The sequence below is a fragment of the Lemur catta genome, chromosome 1 (assembly GCF_020740605.2).
Source record: "Lemur catta isolate mLemCat1 chromosome 1, mLemCat1.pri, whole genome shotgun sequence".
Lineage (NCBI taxonomy): Eukaryota > Metazoa > Chordata > Mammalia > Primates > Lemuridae > Lemur > Lemur catta.
Genome location: NC_059128.1, coordinates 172,082,392 through 172,100,881, shown reverse-complemented (window position 1 = coordinate 172,100,881; position 18,490 = coordinate 172,082,392). Strand labels below are relative to the sequence as shown.

The 18,490-nt window shown below is 46.3% G+C and overlaps 1 protein-coding gene across 1 annotated transcript in view; it reads right to left on the bottom strand.

Annotated features, from left to right (window-relative positions):
• CLSTN2 (calsyntenin 2) overlaps positions 1–18,490 on the bottom strand; it is a 580,228-nt gene that overhangs the window by 539,659 nt on the left and 22,079 nt on the right. The gene's annotated exons all lie outside the window — the stretch shown is intronic.

Sequence of the window (18,490 nt, the reverse complement as noted above, 5' to 3'; positions counted from 1 at the left end):
ACCTGCAGGCTGGTCTGCCGGCTGGGACTGTTCTGCAAAGACATTTGGCGACAGAGTCTTGGGAAGATACTGAAATGTCAATGATTTGCACAGAGCCACAATCTGTTACGGGTTATGGTAACTTGATTAGTTGTATTTTTCTGCCTTTCAGTTTAAACTCACTTCACGGAAAAGTCAGGTTAAGCCTCCCCACAAGCTTCAGTCTCCCTGTACTAGTTCATGCCTCATTACTGTGCTGTGAGAATTAGGTGGAGTAAGGTGTCCAAAGCCCCCAGCACAGAGCCCAGCACAGTGCAAGAGCGCAGGGAAGGCTGTTGTCACGCCAGCTCTTGTGTTGTGGCAGCTGCTGCAATGACTGTGGCCAAGATTCAGCCATCTCCCTAGAGACTGCAGAGAGGGGTCTCCACAGAAAACGTTACGGCCATTCTGACTCACTGGGCACGCACTCTCTGTACAGAGGGGATGGGGAAATCGTCTGCTCACATTTCCATTGGACAACCACCTCTGAGACCCACTATGTGTCATCCTGGCCTGGATGCTGGGACACACATATGACCAGAACCCAGTCCTTGTCTTCATGGAGTTGTGTTTTAGGAAGGCTTTCCACCTATCTCCATGAGTCTAAGGCTCAGACATCACAGGTCCTTTCTTAGAACCAAGAGCTCCTGAATCTTACTTTGTGATGTCTCTATCAGTCCTTCAGTCCTGATTAAGTTGAATGACTTCTGCTCCTGGTCCTATTTCCTATTTGCAGTTAATATCAGGAATGCAGGTATTCACTCCTTCATTCACACTGGCACCTCTCTGTGCCAGGCACTAAGGAGTCAGCAGGTCTGTGACAGATGTGGTCTCTGCCCTGAGGGACTGCAGGCGAGCCTAGGTCCTACAGTCCCTCCTTCTCTATTCTGGGGCCTGAGGGACCCACCCTACTCCCTCTGGTGTCTACCTTTGCCCAGGGTGCTGCAGCATGAGGGTGGGGTGCTCAGGGTGAGATAGCACCCCCACCCTACCTTCGCCTGAGAGCTCTGCAATCTCAGCCACAGCGGCCCAGCTCACTCTCCTCCTCGGCTCTCCTCTCCAAGATGAAGAGCCCAGAGCTCTGTGCAGGGCCAGGGGGCTGCCAGAGTGCCAACACCCCTCAGGCCTGGTCTCCTAGAATAAATTACAGCACAAGACATTAGGCTCCTTAGCAGGGAACGAGCAATTGATTTTATATACAATTTGGAAAGAGAAGAATATTATTGTACTTTGTTTTCCTACGGCTATTATCCCCATAAGAGCTCATTTCTACCTCTTAACAGGGATTTACTTGGACTGATGAATTGGTTAAAAACCTTCCTGCCCAATTTCAATTTACTCAGTGCGACACACACTGTAAAACATTTAGCAAGGGAGTAAATTCAGCCAATGCAGCTCCCTGGAGAACATTGCTGCTCTTCTACAGGCACCCCATCTCCCCTTTACAGGGCTCAGGGGAGATGACAGGGAAACCTCTAGGGGAGCAGGGGGAGGTGGCCCTGGCCTAGGGCAGGACAACTGGCCATATCTGGATGCGGGCAGGAGTGCAGAGAGATTCTTATAGCTGAAGGTGTGAACATGTCTTGGTTGAGTCCAGGGGGCCAGAGATATTAGTCCTTGCCCTACAGCTTCCATCCCCAAATGGGTTCTCACAGGACAGGCAGTGTCATCTTGAGGCCCCAAAGCCTCCATCTTCACCTGTCATTGCAAGTTTTCTCGAGAATGTTTATATCAAAGTTGCTTTCTCTCAGGCTCACAAGCACCTTGGGCTTGGGTAGAACCACAAAATCAGTGGCTTGGGTAGAACCACAAAATCAGCAGCTTGGGACCGGAAAAGCAAAGACCAAGTTGTTATGAATAATTCAGCAGCTTCCATGCCAAAATCTCAGAAGCAGAGTTCACAAATGATAAGCTGAACTCTTCCTCCTGACAAAACCACAGGACCCACCTGTCGTTTCCCAGAACTCAGCCAGAGTGGGCAACATCAGCTTCTTGAAAGTGCCTCTTTTTCCTAGACAGGCAGGGTGCAGAACCCCAAGTTCCTATTCGCCCTCTGCCCCACACCCACCCCAGTCTCAGGTATCACAGACCAACTGATAGCCCCTTATTTCTGAGGACAAGTCTTTCACACCTCCACACACACATTACCACCACCCATTTGCCCCCAGTGACAAATCCCCCTCTGAAAGCCATACTCTGAGATGAGCCCTCTAGTCCTTGGCTGAGATTCTGTGTTCTGGCCGCTAACCTGTGCCAGCCACTAATGAGGCTGTGGCTGGAACTCAGTGCTTGGGAAGGACAGACACCCTGCTTTGCCTCTCAGCCACACACTTCCCTGGAAACCCAGCCAGTCATGGAGATATGGTTCCTCCGTGATGAAAGAAACCAGCCAACACCCACCTAAGGCTGCAGCCTTCTGGACCAAGGGTCCCTGGCCTCAAGGCCTCACCCAGGTGTCTGTCAGGAAAGCCCTCAGAGCCCAGCTCACAGTGAGCACCAAATAAGGATCGGTTTCCTTTCCCACCAACCTGACCAAGAACCCAATTATCCAACATCTTATCCATCTATGAAACTCTGCAGGAATCCTTTTTATTTTTCAAGGTAGACTAAGAGAGCAATTAATTTGTAAAAATACAGACAAATATGCAGACAAAATTCCTAGCAAAAAATATTGGTAGGCCAAATATGTTTTTTCATTCATTCATTCATTCATCCAGACATTCATTTAACAAATACTACTGATGGCGACCTATGGGCCAGGCAGAGCAACAGTTCTACAATCCTCTCGTGCTTTGCCCTACGGGGAGGTGGCAGGGCACCTCCAGCATCCCCCACCCTCCTCATCAGGCATCTCCTCCACTGTGGGAGCTGTCATGGTGTCATGCATGCCACTGACCACAATTTACTGAGGGCTGGCAATGGGCTTGGCTTCCTGCTAAGGGCTTTCATACATTATGTCATGGAATCCTCATAAGCATTTGAATAACTGGAATTACAGTCATTGTACTGACAAGGAAAGCAAAACTCTAAGAAGGAGGTGATGTTGTCAGCAAGTGACAGAATGTACAGTCCACTGTCTAGATAGATCCACGGCCTGTGCTCTTTCCTCTCCACTCAACTTAGTACTCACAGAGGATTCAAATCCCCAGAGGGATGCTCATAATAACATCATTATTTCCTTCATGCAGCCTCTGCCTGCAGCCTGGGGCAAGGGCACAGGACTGAAATGCTTTTAGGAGGCCTAAAAGAAGAATAAGTGAGGACCCACAAAATTGCAACATCTATACTCCGGAGGGCCCCATCAGACTCTTTCTTCCAAGAAGCCTCTGCAGACTCAGGCTCCCTGAGCCTCCTCAGCACCTATGGTCAGGGATTCAGAGATTATCAGAGGCTGTGTTTTGCATGTTGTGACACTGGAGCCCAGTGGACCAGGACAGCTGAAGTCATACACAGGAATGAGGCAGAGCTGGGCTAGAATCCATGTCTCCTGTCCTTCTGACTCCACTCCACTACCCACCGATCAAGGAGGCTTCATCCTGCCCCATCCTCTGTAACTGGGCATGGGTGTGAGCCTGGTCTGTGCTCTGCAGCCACATGTGGCTTAGAATCCAGTGCACCTGCCTGCTAGGGAAGGAAGTGCTGCATCGCTGGGTAAGCCATGGCTCACCTGGACATAGACCCCTACCCTGGTTATCAACTCTCCCAGCCTAGCTCAGGCCACACCTCCTCCAGGAAGTCTGCACCACTCTCCATGCTATACCTCTCCCCTGCAGCCAGGGATCTCCCCAAAACAGCGACTATGGTCCACTTCTCTGTGCATCTCCAGTCCCCAGCCCAGAGCCTGGCATGGAGGAGGACTCAATAAATGATTGTTGAATACATTTTTTTGAATACACCAGAAATGATACAACAGCCTCAGGCTCAAATAGATATTTCATTATCTGGTGAGGAATTAAAAGCTGCCAACTCATCTTTAAAATAATTGACTGCTCTTTTATGAGGCCTCTCATCTCTTTTCTCTCCAGCCCCACAGAGCACTGAAGCTCTTCAATATCCCTCATAATCAGAGGTACTATTTATTCTATAAGCATTTCATTTAACAGCACTAAGACCCCCAAATCTTCAATGGTCATTTCTTTCCTCTGGCATCGGGATGGACTACTAATAGCTATTCAGTCCTGTGAAGAGAAAATGAATGCAAAAAAGAAAGCCTGATAATTCTAAGACATAATCTTCCCTTTGATTGATTTCCTCAAGGCAAAAATTCACCCTTAAAAGCAGTGTTGCCTACTCAAGTTTTTACAAAGACCATCATCCCTCCATAATACTATGCAATGCACTGACACGGGGCACAGGGCAGGGGTGCAGTGGGTCCTGTCATCTTTTCTTTAGCTTTAGCTGAATCCTGTCATTATGTTTAGGAGCCATTTCTATGGTGTGCATCTTCTTCTGGCCACCGGCCCATCGTGACTTGAGACTTGAGTGAGGCCACAGTTCCCCTTCGAAACAATAGTGTCAGCACCTAGTCAGTTCCTTCCAAGTGGAGTTGCGGGAGACAGCCTCAGGTGGAAACCTTGCCACATCTACGGGCAGAGGGCCCACTGCGGTCAACTGCAGCCTTGGTCAACTACAGCCATGTTCAGGATGAGCAACACAAAGCTGTTCACAGGCCACTTGTGATAAGCATCATCACCAAAATGGTACAAAGGCCAGAGAAGCACTCAACAAATGGGCTCCTGCTAAGGGCTTTCATAGATGAGCTCATGGAATCCTCTTGAGACTTGTGAAGTTATAGACAGATCACATTTTTGTCACAAAGCGCCTATTTTCTTATGCTTCCTGTTTTAGAAACAGGCTTTGAGCACCTACACTGTCCAGGACAAGATGCCAGGCATTGCAGAAGTTACAAAATTGAATCATAATTATAATGACCACCATCTATTGGCAGCATATGGAGAGCTCCCCCCACCAGATGCTTCACACATGCTAGCTTATACAGTGCCGAGAACCCTGGGTGACTGGGATTTTATCAAAGAGTAGGTTTTAACTTTATTCAGGCAGGTTAAACAGATGACTCTTAAGCTTTGCTGCTCATCAGAATTGTCTGTGGAGATTTTAAAAATTCTGATGCCCAGGTCACACTCCAGCCTCAATTAAATCAAAATCTCTCAGGGTGGGATGCAGACTCTACTTTGTATTAAATATAACCACACCCTGTCCCCATGATTCCAGCAATGGCCTAAAGACTGGCTGAAGTTCCATGGCTGATAAGCAGGGGATCAGGGTGACTGAGTCAAGTGGTCTGACTCCAAAGCTGGTTCCTGTCCTTTACATCCATAGTTCTCTGCCTTTAAGTCACTCACAGACTCTAATAAAGGGAATAAGGATGGTCTATAGTGCCACAGGGGAGAGTCAGTCAAAGCCAGGATGTAGGTCCAAAGAGCTACAAAGTTCAAGGGAGGAGAGATCCCTGAATTTGGGGCCAGTGTGTGATGGTTTCTTTGGGAAAATCTTGTTTAGAAGGGGCCCAGAGGCACAGATCCACCTCCAAGAGTGGTGGTGAGAGGTGTCACAGGTGGCATCTATGGCATGCACAAAGCAGGGGGCAGGAGAGCAGGCAGGGTCTAAGTGAAGACACAGCTGGGTCGGGGCTTTGAAGACCACCAGGGAGAAGGTGGAGGCAGAGCTAGCAAATGGGTGTGGTGCTGGGAGGGCCTGAGAGCCAGAGGAAGGTGGTGGTGCTGTATGTGGTTGGCAACAGGAACCCCTGAAGACTCTCCAACTGGCCATGACATGATTGTGCATATACTCTAGGAAGAGTCATCTAGCTGTGGTGCAGGGGAGGCACTCTAGCTATACTGTAGAAAGAAAATGATTGAGAGGACAGATAGATTGGGATTGGAGATCAACTAGGAGGAGGATGCAGCCTTCCTAAAAATTAAGAACCAGCCAGGAATGGGGCAGTGAGACTGGAAGGAGTAAGAGCCATTGGAATGGCAGAATGGACATGACTTAGCAGTGGCTGGCCACGTGGGAGGCTTTGCTGTTGATAGCAGCCCTGACATTTACTAGTTAGGTGACCCTGGACAAGTCACTTAACCCTCCATGCCTTAGTACCCAGCTTGATGGATGGGAATAGTGAGACTCTGCTAGCTCATCTCACAAACTGGCTGTGAGTCTCAGATGAGATAACACATGTGAACATGGTCAGAGGAATGAAAAAGCATTATATTCACAAATTATACAAAGTCCTACACAATTTCATGATGTTGTTAATACTCTGCATGTTCTCTTTACTTTCCCAAGCTCTTAAACTTGAAGGCTGCACTACCACATGAGAAAAAAGTATTAATAATGATGTCTTTTATAGCTTAAAGTTATGAACAAATAAAAAGAGTTTATGACTTTTGCTGTTGGTGGAGAACAGACTTAACAACATGAATTTGAATTAAAATGTCAATAATTTTTCATTTGAGTTTCTTAAAATATATTTAATTTCTTCTTACATTTCCCCTTATTTTATGTAGCAATATATTCTACATATTGAGTTTCTGGAATAATACTTCAAGATCCAAACTAACCAGAACCCAAAGTCATTGTCTTCATCCATTTGTGCTGTTACGACAGAATACCACAGACTGGTAATTTAAATAGAATAGAAATTTATTTCTCATAGTTCTAGAGACTGAGAAGTCCAAGATCAAAGCACTGGCATCTGTTGTCTGGTGAGTGGCTTCTTGCTGTGTCCTTACATGATAGAAGGCAGAGGGCAAAAAGGGGACCAACACTGTCCTCACATGTCAGAGGAGCAGAAAAGAGTGAATCCACTCCCACAAATATTTTTTTATAGTGGCATTAATCTGTTCACGGGGGCTCTGTCTCAGAAGATGGTGGTCATCAGGATCATAACATCTATGCCAGGGATCCTCATTCTGTTATAGCTCTTGACACTCGGGGCACCCAGAAAGGGACTGCAGAAGAGAATAGGCTTGAAAACTAATCCTCAATTACCCTCAGAATTCTATTAACTGGCATTCCAAGTTCCAAGGGGGCCCATGCCTCGGAACTGTGGAATTCTAGGTAACTATGGCCTCTAGTTTACTCTGTGGTCTCTAGTGTGAGTGCTAAATTTTTCAAGAACTCTCTACAATGTTCCACGAGGGTGCACATGCCATCCAACTGGAGAGTCCCATTTGGGCTTCTCAACCTGTTCTAAACTAAATAACCAATTGTTAAGTATTTTGATTGTGTCAAATATTTAATTATGTTTGCTGCCACACACACACACACATGCACATGTGTGTGCACATATATATGCACTATATATCTGTACTATATATATCTATACACACATCCTTATTTATCCTCACAACAAAATAGAATTATTGACATTTTGCAGAAGAGAAGGTTATATAACTTGCCAAGGGTCACACCGCATGAACACTGTTAAAAAGTATTTCAGCTTACCGAACACTCTGCATTCACTCTTCCATTTTCAGAGAACTTAAGTATGAGACTATGGGACCTAAGAGGTGTGAATCATCTCATGTAGTTCTCTTCACTCCAACAGAACTGGCAGGACCACTTAGTGAATTGGTCTCCTGACAAATGGGTAGTTTCTGCCTGCACACCATCATGTGTAAATATTAGTGTAGATGTATAAAAACATGGAACTATTTCATCATTTTTAAATAGCTATTTGCTGTGACTTCAAAACATCCAACACATGATTGGAATATTTTACTCCTGGGAAACTGGGAGTTCTCACTTTCAGGAAAAGAAAAAATTGGCAACCACTTTTAATAACAAAACAGCCTTTTCTAAAGCAGGAGGGAAGACAGAAAGGCACCACAGTCTTGGAAATAAAATCATACGGAGAAAACACAGCAAGGCTCCTAGAGATGTGTAGGGCTTTCCCTGAAGCTGCCTTGAGTCCCATGTGCCAGATTCCCTTGGCTCCCTCCTGAAGGATGAACATGGGTGACAGCCATGACCATTCTCTGGCCATCCTCTCTCAGACCTGGGTGTTGCTGAGGTACAGCTACAAGATGACACTACCTACTGCTTGACAACTTCTTATCAACCTCGATGCCCAGGAGGTGAGGTGCCAGCACAACCAGTTGAATTAATCACATTCTAATGGGTACAACCTTTAGAAAACAAGGCCACCTTACAGGCTGCTTTTGACTAGTCATGGAAGAAAGCAAAGGATGGCAGGAAGCCACCCACTCACAGATATCCCTTCAAAGTAGCCCTTATGCCCTTGATCCCAAAATCCATCCCATGCATCCATCATCCCTGTGGCTTCCAACTCAGTCTGTGACTGCTGTCATGGCTAGAGGCAGGTGTTCAGGAGCACTGGCCTGGGGGCCAGCCCTGCTGCGGTCCTGTGTAGGGATGGCAGCAACATGGCAGGCATACTGTGAATGAGCTGCAAGCTTCCTCCACCCCCAACACTTTACACACATCTGTGCCCCTAGATGCTTTCCTTTCCTGACTTATGCTCTGCTTCCCAGTGGGGACAGCCTAGACCCCTGGCAGCATGGTGGGGTGCTGACCCCCTGCCTCATTCTTACCCATGACCTCTCCCTTAATCCCGCAGGCTCTGGCCTAGGTCCTTCCCATTTCTCACAAACAGACCCCAAAATGATTCAGCCACAGGGCTGCCTCTGAGCACCTTCCCTTCACTCAGTCCTTCAACAAACACTGGTGAGCCTCTGAGGATTGCTAGCAGTTAACTTCAGTTATCTCATACTCTGGGGGTGGGGGGATACAAACTAATAAATCAGCCACGAGAGTGAAGTAGGATGTGTACTCCAAGGGAGACCATGGTTTTGTGCAGGCTCAGAGAAGAGGCTCCAAACCCAACCAGTAGCACCCAGGGAGGGGCTTCTGACGGGGTGAGGACAGAGCTGAGTCTAGAGAGTTGAATAGGGATGAGCAGGCAAGTCAGCGGGGAGGCAGGGAGGGAATAGGCGGAGGAAACAGCATCAGCAAGAGCAGGAGAAAACAACCACCATGGTACATATGTGGGAAGTATACAAAGAACCACAGCACCGGGTGTTAAGCTGGGGATGCACCACAAAGGACCACAGATGCATGTTTTAACTGTCTCCTTGCTGTGATTGCAATGCCTGACAAGATTTAAACAAGGGAGTGGCCCAGTGAGATCGTGGTGGGAGGATGATGTCATTGGCTGCAGAGCAGATCGTGGAGAGAGAGCAGGAGCTGTGGGCTGCGTTGGCGTCTGCTGCAGTCACCCCCACCCATAGCTAAGACCTACCTGGATGCCAACACTGGCTCTGCGGAACCCAGGTCTTCCCTATCATTTGGTTCCCAGGAAGCCAGACCCCAGGGCACCCCTTTGACTAGCTGCTCTGCTCTGCTGGCCTGTGCTCCACTGGCCAGGGCTGGTGAAGGGCCAGCAAACAGAGCGTCGCTACCTCAGCAGGCCAGTCGCCAAACCGCCAGCCAGCAGGGTGACAGGGCAAGTGGATTTTGAAGGAGGGGAGTGGAAAAGAAGGGCACGGGTCTGACAGATGGCGAGTAGTGGGCATGCCTCAGAATGCTACTGGGTCATACTGGGGCTTCAGAAGGATGCCAGAGGCCATGGGAGGGCTTTGGGCTCCTGCAAGAGGGAGAGACAGGTCCCAGAACAGAAAAGCTAGGCTCTGGTGCCTTACTTGATTCTGAAGAAGGTTGAGCCAGCCATGGGATTGGCATCCTGAGACAAGAATGTGATTTCCCAAGCCACCCACCCTCATCCTCAGAGAAAATGCAAGTGGGTCTCTGACAGAGTTAGCTGCCATGCCTCAAGTCTGGATAGGGCACTGCCATTCCCCACCACCCCCTTCTCCCTTAGTCCTCCCCAAAGGGGAGGCCCCAAGTCAGCCACTCAAAACCTGGGGCCCGGGTGTAGAGGACACCACTCCCACACCACACCTGGGGAAGCGAGAGTAGAGATCAGCCTGGCTTCTGCCTCCAGAGCTGCTTAGCAGCCATGGCTTACTCAGAAGTACAAATCCCCGCTTTCTGCACCTCTGCTCCCCTCTGGGCCACCGCAAAGGCTGTGTGAGAGGGACCACCCGGTGTGCCAAGGCAGGGAGGTTGGTGCAGACAGCTCTCTTGTCACAAGATCAATCAATGCCAATCCTTCACCTACAGAACCACTACCCAAAACCAGTCGTAAGCAGATGATACAGCCTTTGATTAATTCCTTTAAACAGAATTCCTTTGAACAGAATTGCAGAAAAGCGTTTTCTCTGCCAAATGACACCGTATAAACTTTCTAGGGACCAAGGGAAGGTGGCACAAAAAAAAGCATATTAAATGAAATCACTGAAGAAAACTCCCAAAGTATAAAATATCAACCACGGCAGTGTTATCTGAAGCCTGCCATCAAGATGAATGGGGGTGCCTGGGAGAAACATCAGATGGTATTTGTCAACTAGCTGTTCTGAAGGACAAAGCAGGTCATTCCCCAAACGAAGAGAAGTGAGGCAGCCACAGTGGGCCAGAGACGTGTGCCTGGAAGGCAAAATCAAGCCTCTTGGAAACGGCATTGTATACCACTGACAAAATGTATTTCTCTCTTGTTTAAATAAAAATGAAGAGAGAAAAATCATTGCAGAAATGGTTTGGGGTTGCACAGCCCCCAAGTTCTTGGGAGAAGACACAGGACGCAACCCTTAGGTGCACGTGGCTATCTTGCTCCCTCCAGAAAATGTGGCTCTTCAGTCCAAATCCACAGCCCTGCCCTACATTCCTCCCACGCAGTTTGGCCCCACACTGGGTGCCAAGGCACAATGGCAAGTTCCTCCTTTAACTAGGACTCTCCACCCCACCTCCAGCTCACACTTTGAGACCAACCTTGGGTGTCGCCTCCACCCCGCAGCTTCCCCTGACTCTCTGGGTTGGATTGAAACAGCAACATGGGTTTGCTCCATTTCGGTGACTTTATCTCATCTCGTACTCTCTCAGATCAAATGAGCTCTTCACCTGCCATGCCTAATACCTGCACCAACTTCTAGCAAAGCTGGACTGGATTATATTGTGATCATTCTCACATCCCTGTAGCCCACTAGACTAGGAGGTCCTGAGGGCACTCTCTGCATGGCGAATCCCCGGAACGGAGGACGATGCCCACACCCAGTAAACTCTGGGGTAATCTGAGGGAGGACAGGGCCACTGCTGATTCTGCAGTCTGAGATGTAGTACCACACTCTACAGAGCTAAGTTGTTAGAACATAAATACTAATTAAATTTTGGGAACCAATCAATTTAATAAACAGAATTTTGGGGTACTTTTTTGCCCCAGGGCATGGTAAAAAAAATTACTGAGACACAAAGGGTGCTGTGATCCAAGAAGTTGAGGAACCTCTGCCTTAAGGTGAGGTTAGTGCAGAGCAGGGAGACAGCTCCCAGGCCTGCCCTGATGTATCGTCCGAGCCCACCTGCAATGCTACAGTGCCTGCCCACTCGGGTGACTGCAATGTGTGCTGAGCTCCTACCAGGTGCCAAGCACTGTGCTCAGCACTGGGCCACAGGCGAGGGCCTGCTGCAGCACCTAGCCCAGTGGCTGTGCAAGCTGCACTGCAAGTTCCACAAACCACAGCCCCCGTATCCACCCTCCCCCCACCACAGGTCTTCCGGATATAACTGCAGTTCCAAAACAGAGAGACAAACACAAAACCAACAGTCTGCAAACTCACAAAAAGACCTTATGGGATATACCAGATACGTGTATCTTTAGGATTAATGTGATGAGTAACTCTAAGCAGAAAGCTCAGAGAATAATGTGGAAAACCTAGCACAGAGAAAATACCCATCTCTGCCCATCTTCCTAGCTCCTAAGTAACCCCAGATATTCTGGGGTACAGGGCCCCCAAGACAGGTCATGTGTGATCTATTTTCACCTTTTCCTATCCATCACCACAACCTCCCATTCTTAACATTACGAAGGCTGTGAGGTGTAGAGAAGGAAAAGGAGGTCCTGTGATTGTCAGAGTAGGGCTAGATCATTTCATTATAAAGTACTGTAAAGAGAAAGAAACCTAAATCCAAGCAGGACACTCAAACCAAAGACAAGAGGGACCTGAGTCTGCTGTTCCCAGGCAAATAGGGAGGGCTCTGAAGGCATACAGAGCAGAGCTCAGACCACAGACCCTGTGTGGGAAGCAGAGGTTGAAAAAGCACCTGTGTGCACAGAGTGTCCCCCTTGGTTGCTCCCAGTTGAATACCTAAAAGAGTATGGTAAGAAGGGGGTCTTTGTTCCCTTCCTTCCCATTCTCATCTTTGATAAGGAGACCAGTGTAATTTTCAGTGAGTCAATTAAAATAATTTAATACATAATCATCATCATTATAATAACACAATGTTTTATCCTAAGAGATAATCACTAGTAACAAACGATGCTAGTTAGTTAAACATACAGCAGCCATATGACTCAAACATCTCATTTCTAGGTATTTATATTAAGGGAAATTAATTAATTTCTATACTGTAGTAGATTGGAAATAATCTAAATATCCATTAGCTGAATGGATAAGCAAATTGTGATACATGCATATAATGGAATACTACTGAGCAATAAAAAGGAATGAACTATTAATATATGCAGCAACAAGTGAATTTCAAAAATAATTTAAGCAAAAGAAGCCAGCCATAAAGAAGAGTATATTTTGTATAGTTCCATTTATATAAAATTCTAGGAAATGCAAACTAATCTATAGTGACAGAAAGTAAAACAGTGGTCACTTGTAGGGTGGGGCATGAGCTGGGAGGGGGCAGCAGAGTGGATTACAAATGGGAACGAGGAAACTTGTGAGGGTCATAGATTTGTTCTTTATCTTGGTTGTGATGATGGTTTCATGGGTGTGTACATATGCCAAAATTACTAAATTGTACACTTTAAATATGTGCAGTTTACTGTGTGCTAATTATACCAGTTAAGAAAATGACACTACAGAATATTCTGCAAGAATTTAAATAAGAATATAATAAGCTGATGGATCCCTCTTAGAAGGCAGTTTGGTAATACATATCAGGAACCTTAAAATATTCTTTGATACTCCTTTTAGAGCTGTATCCTAAGAACATAAAATGAAATACAAATTTTTTAGTGCAGGATTATTTATAATGAAAAAAATGGAAACCCCTAATAGATCTGACCAAAAAAGACTTCTCAAATAAATTGTAGTATACTTACATACTGAAATATTATGTAGCCATTAAAGGTAATACTTATGAGGAGTTTCTAATAACCTAGAAAAATACTTAGGTGATAATGTTAAGTGAAAAAAACCAAAATATAAATTGTATATATGGTATGAACTAAATTACATAAAAATATGAATTAAAAATCCCTGATATATCTTCAGTATTATCTCTGAGTGATGGAGGGTATGGGTGATTTTTAATCTTTTAAAGCAAATTTTTAAATGTTGTTACTTTTTTATATATTTCCTTAATTTTCTATAATAAGTATATTTTTTAAATTATAAAATAAATAAACAATATTCAAGGAAATTCCTTAATATTTCTTATTCCTTGAAAAAGCAGGCCCTTATAATGTTAAGAACCAGATTGCATTCCTCTAATCCTTGCATCTATGAAAATGTAGAAATGTCTTCTCTACAAACTGCCACTCTGTAACTTGAACCCATGTTTCTTTTTCTACTTTTAGAGCACTGACAGAACCAACTGATTAACACCACACATTGTCATCTAATTTTGTTGCATATTTTGTTCAAACTCCACTTCTATCCATATCTTGAGTGTAAGCCTCCCAAAGGTAGAGGTGGGGCTTAGGCCTTCCCCATCACTTCCACCCCATTTTGCCATAATATCTAGGAAAAAGCTAAGGACACAGGGGGCATGCAAACACACACACATGCACAATGATGACATAAATGAATAGTAATGCTATGTCATATTCTTATAACACCTCTCTTTTTTATCAAAAGCCCAAAGCAACAGCCGTGGGGGTGAGTGATTGGGTTGGTGGTCCTTTGGGACCATTGTATAAAGAGGAAAATGAGAGCAAGGCACTAACTTTGGCTGAGACTAATTTCAGGAGTGCTTCCCTGACTTCCCTATGACAGAAGAACTGGGATTCTATAGTAATTCACCTGTGAGTTTCAATAATGTCCTGTTCATCTTTGTATCTCCAGGCAGGCAGTTTGTAAATTTTTGTTGAGTGATTTCTAGAAGAAAATGTAAGCAAATTGGTAAAGGGATGGCTATGCATTTGATTCTATTTTCTCAAATGTAATATATATCCAAGAGAATCTTTGGTTCTTCAATACCTATTTAATTATTTCTGAATTATGTGACCCTCTAAACAGTAATTTGTCTCATGAAAGTCTTGGAACAGCCCTAAATGGTGGACACACTGAGGAGACCCTGACCCTCATCTCAGGAGTCCACCACCCCACTCCCAGCCCCAAGATGTAAAGTTGAGTCACCCCCACCTTCTTTCATGGTCACCATTATCACATAGCCCACCAAACAAATAGTCTTAAATATTCTTCTTAGTGCCATAGGCAGCATGTCAGTCCCATAAAGTGGTTGAGTACTTAAAACAGCTCAAGTGATGGCAGGCACAGAAGGAAAGGAAAGCAAAATGTTGAGAAAGTCAACAAGTGGGCACAGGGCCCTGATAGCTCAAGCCCAGTGCTAGGCCTGGGAGGAGAGATAAGTGTGGTGAGGTGACATGGCTCATGTCCTCCAGAATCAACACCAAGAAGGCTCCAGCTCTGGTACGCGTCTAGGCAATGAGAAACTACCAAAGCTTTTTAATTAGGGGCTGATATGCTCAGAGCTGGTGAAGGATGCCTGGAAGGGGAAAGAGCCTAAAAACCCAGTGAGGAGACATCTCAAGGGTCTAAGAGGGAAATGGTGGTCTGAACCAGAGTGAGACACAGACAGTGAGAATAAGAGGATGGATAAAGCACAGTGGTGTGCTGAGCTGGCTCATATCAGCTCACGGAAACCACATCCACAATGCTTCCCAAATCCATATTCAGTGATGTCACGTTGGTAGCTTGAAATCAGCCATGATAGGAGTATTTCCATGAAAGAAATGGGCAAATGCTACAAATTGGAGGAGTTACCCTCCTCTCCCAAGCTGGTTTTTAGACATTTACACATACCGCTGGATATAGGTTTTGGAAACCAGCTGGATGTGGGAGGAAAAGTGGAGAGAAGAGTCCAAGGTGACTCCCTGATGTTTCTAGGCTGGATTTCAGGATGGACAAGTTTCCATCCTTTGAGATAGGGAACACAGGAGAATAAGGTGATGTGTGGTCAGGGATGGAGAAGGTAAGGTCAGCCAAGGATATTTTGGGTTTGAAGAGTCCATAATATGACCCAAAGAATGTAGCTTGAGGGTAATGACATTCTGTGTTTGAAGCTTAGGAGGCACTTCTGTGCTGCAGAGAGAGGTTGTATCTAAAGCCATATGAGCAGGCAAAAAAAGAGGTGGGGGGTGGGGACAGAGGATGAGCTTGGGACTCTGCAGAACCCAACATTTTAGGGACTTGCTGAAGAGATGACTGGGCAAAGGAGTCTAAGAAAAATTCAAGGAGAAATGGGTGGATGTCCCAGAAGACAATGAAAGAGGAGAATTGAATAAATTGGAACAGCTGTCAAATGCTGCAAATTTCAAAGAAGCCTCTGAGCTTGGCATCATAGGGACCACTGGTGACCCTAACTAGACCAGATTCTGCAGAATGTGGGGATTGGGGGAGGAGAAATAATGCCCTCTCAATATCTGTTTAGTGAGGATGTATCACTGTATCAGTCAGGATCTAACTAAGAAAACAGTAACTAATCTAGGAAAGAGAAGAAATTCAACACAAAGAATTGGTTACCCAAGTGATGGAGAACAGTAAGCTAAACAGCAAATGGCAGGTGGGAACCCACTACCGGCCCAGGACTGGAGGAACAGAAGGAGGAGGTAGGGTCATCAGAGCCCAGGAGGTGGAGCCACATAGCAGACCTAGAACCTTGGCAGATCCCAAGAAGGGGAATTGACAGAGGCAGGAGATGTGTGCCAGGAGCTGGAGCTACAGAGAAAGAGAGGTGGCCGTTGACAGCGAGATTGCTCAAGGCAGAGGAAGAGAGGGGAAACACTTTGGCTTCTCCCTTCCTCCCACCCTCCAGTCTTCCACCAGTGCCTCCCCTTGGCTGTACCTAGCCAGAAGCAAGTTGGCAGGGCATCTGGGGAGTGAAGTTAGCATACAGAACCAAGCAACAGAAGGGGAGGAATACAGGCCAATGAATGGCACAATCATTTAACACACTCCACCACATTTAGGATGCCATTGATTATAAGACCCATCCTGATTTCAGAGATGTTAACATTTGAAGAAAGAAAAACTCCTAGAATTTATGAGATATGGTATACCTGTGGAGACAGGATTGGATCATGAGATGCTTCACAGCGTATCTATTTTCCCAGACATATGGGGTTTCCTTTGCATGAGACTATTGTCTAATCCTGAGTCTACTTAAACACACACTGACCCCTTGAAGAAGCACAGGGCTGCCAGATGTGCTTCTCTGCAGGTTCCTAGTTGATCTCCCCTCCTCAGAGCCCATTCCCCCACGCTCCTGGTACATCATGGCCAGCCATATCTTCAAGCTCATCATGTCACCCTGGACAGGAATCACATTTATTATTTTCTGCATTGATGCCCCACCACATTCTACAGTGGATTTCAGTCTTTTGAACAGAAATGCACACTGTTCCACAGAAGAAGAGTTATCACTGAGGCAGAAGAAGGAGAAATATGGACAGCAGAAAGATAAAGCTAGGAAAAAAATGAGCACACGTACCCATCCCCCATCTCCAAGACAAGGGCTGGAGGTCAGGCACATGTACTAGTGACATGGCTGACAAGCACTCCCAAGCTTGGCCAGCGATATTCTCGGTCTTCAATGACAGTCTTGCATCCCAGGCTAGTAGGAGACATCACTATGGGGCAAGTGTTCTGGTGGCCGTACGCTTGTCTGGGGCAACAATGCAACCAGACTGCATATGAAGAAGAGCAGGGACTTGCTCTGGCCACCCTCCTGAGTGAGAGTTGGCCCCCAAGCTCTTCTTGTGAAGAGCAAGCAGCCAGGCACCCTGGCTAAGCCCTGTGTCTGTGCAGCCCTGGCTTCATCTGCAGTGTGGATCAATATCAAACAAGGGGCCCTCACAGCTGCTTTCACACAGGCAGTAACTCAGCAGGAAAACAGAATCAGAAAAACAAGAGCAAGTGCTCACCTTTGATGAGTTTGACACATAGGATCCCCTGGTGCTTCTGAGACAGTGAGTGCCTGTGAAAGATTCCCACACTAGCCCAGCCCCTCTGTCTCAATGTCACGGGGCCCAACATTAGAAAGGAGTCCTTTTTTCCCCAGGCCTTCCAATGGCAAGCAGGCTGGTCTTAGCTTGTGCCCAACATGGCACCTGCCGTCTGCTGACTTTGGACCCTTAGCTGACATCATTTCCCCCGTCCAGAACCCTCTCCAACCTCACATCCCCTTAGAGTCCCAAATGCTCTAAGGCCGTCTCATTGAATCAATTCATTCATTCCATTCATTCCTTTGTCCATTCAATCACTCAATGCACAGGTTAGAGGCGGGGCACAAATGTGGAAGCAGAAAGATAAAGCTTCATTTTAAAAAGTTGTGGAGAAGGTGAGTATTGAGAGGAGACTTGATCTCTCTCCACCAGCGGGGATCTGGGGCGGAGGCTGTGGGTAGGGAGGAGATGAGGACATCCCAGGTCCTGCTGGGAGAGGAAATAGTGCTGCCTGGAGAGGTGAAACACCTGGTTTCTTCCCGAGCTCTGAGCATCAGGTATGGCAGAGATGAGGCTGGGGAGCTCGTCTCTGGGAGGGCGTGGAAGGCTTCCTGCTCAGAGAAGGCATCACCTGCTCCCATCACCTCTGCCAAGCCTGACTCTTCAGCCTCCTTCCAAGCCCATGCTGCCCTCCTGTACAGCATCACCATTTAACATTTTAATTAGCCAGCTTGTTAGTTTCTACAGCAAAATTTAGATCACCTTGAGGGCAAAGAACAGTCTTTCAAATCAACACTGTTCACTGAAGCCTTCTATGCTCCAAGCAGCCTGCTAAGCCTAAGAAGGGTGGGGAGTGGGGGCTGGGGGTGGGAAGGAATTAAGGATGAAGCAGACACAGCCTTGATAAAGTTAAGTCTGGGGAGAGTGATATTCTAGCCTGAGTAGTTTATGAGGCAAAAGGACACTTTCCAGCAAAAATAAACTATGTATTTTTGTAATTAAGATTTTTAGCTTTTCAGGGAATCCTATTACTGGTGAATGGCAATCAGCATTGTGCTCAAAGTTTTTGTCATGTAAATTCTGCATTTATCCAGCAGCTTTAACCTGTCAGAACCATTCACAATATTCTTTGGAGGGTTTTCTTTCTGTTTGCCTCATGGTTATTGCTTTTTACCTGAA